The 1,226-nt window shown below is 51.8% G+C and overlaps 1 protein-coding gene across 1 annotated transcript in view; it reads left to right on the plus strand.

The window, feature by feature from the left end:
• LOC113204580 (uncharacterized) overlaps positions 1-1,226 on the plus strand; it is a 24,329-nt gene that overhangs the window by 2,578 nt on the left and 20,525 nt on the right. The gene's annotated exons all lie outside the window — the stretch shown is intronic.

Genomic DNA, 1,226 nt, shown 5'->3' on the forward strand with positions numbered 1-1,226 from the left:
GGGGGGGCTAAAACGGTACGAATAAGCAACATTCGACCAACAGTCACCGTCGGCTGTTTCTTATGCGAAAGTCATTTCAAAGAAAAAGTGTACGAGATTGGTCAGGTCGGGTTAGGTAGGGGTTGCTATTGCGTACTAAATAGGTGCCACGATGAGCGACGCTGTAGGCAAATCCCGCCACCACGGCTGGGTGGTAGCACAACAGAAATAAAGGGCGGGCTCTGTGGTACTTTGTTCAAATTGTCGTATACGTGTACTGCTTTCTTTTTGCCGTGAGCGAGAATTCTCTGCGCTGTTGACTCTAAACGAGTTCTACGCGTCTGGAGTGTAAAAGAGTTCTACACTTCCTACAGTGCGACATTTCGTTACACTTCCCAGTGCCACCTAATGTACAAGTATTGACCAGATTATGTCTGAATTATGCAACTTAAATTGATCATCGCCGGCTAGGCTTCTGTAGAAGTTGTTGGCTGTCTGAGGACGGTCCCCCGCCCATCCCAGCGGTACTGTGCTTTGCGCCAGGTGCGGCCCAGCCACCTTGGGCCCACGGGCCCAGCCGAGTCAATAGACAATTCCCCCTCGCTGCCATGTGGTGCCCCGCTCGCCTTCCGCCAGAATTCGAAAGATATCTGTGATACGGAGAAATGCAGCGTGATCGAAATGTTGTCTTATTTGTGATGTGTCAGGCGGGCTTGCCTGCCGCTGGGGCCATGCATAGCGGCTTAGGGGCGGAGGACCCGCATGCCGCTGTGTCAGCCCACACACGGTACCGCATTTACTTATGCTTTTTGTTGTAAGCCGGGAGGAAGAGGAAGGGGGGGGGGGGGAGTTAGGTGGATGTGTCGAAAAATCGGCGGTCCGCTACTTACGCGATCACGTGTGTGTTCAAACAAACTACCGTTCGAATCTACTACTACAGAAACGCGTGAATCGCATACGTTTTGATCTTCTTTCGTGAACTCCCCAATGACCCCAACTCCCATTTTTCCTCTCCACTGCCCCTCCTCCGAATGTTTTGTGAGCAGCCCTCTATGTGCATGCTGTTATCAGTATCGTCTGACCGCTTGACGCGGCAGTCCCGACACACGACTCCAAGCCACAGGGAATGTCTAAGGGTAAATATAGCTTAGTCTGCGGACCAACGTGGCGCCCGTCCTTCCTGTGTTTCGATCTTGTGCGTCAATACAAGTGACATTTTTTACGATTTTTTTTCTTTGGGGCGGGGG

Source organism: Frankliniella occidentalis, unplaced genomic scaffold (genome assembly GCF_000697945.3).
Source record: "Frankliniella occidentalis isolate FOCC.00 unplaced genomic scaffold, Focc_3.1 Scaffold21, whole genome shotgun sequence".
Taxonomy (NCBI): domain Eukaryota; kingdom Metazoa; phylum Arthropoda; class Insecta; order Thysanoptera; family Thripidae; genus Frankliniella; species Frankliniella occidentalis.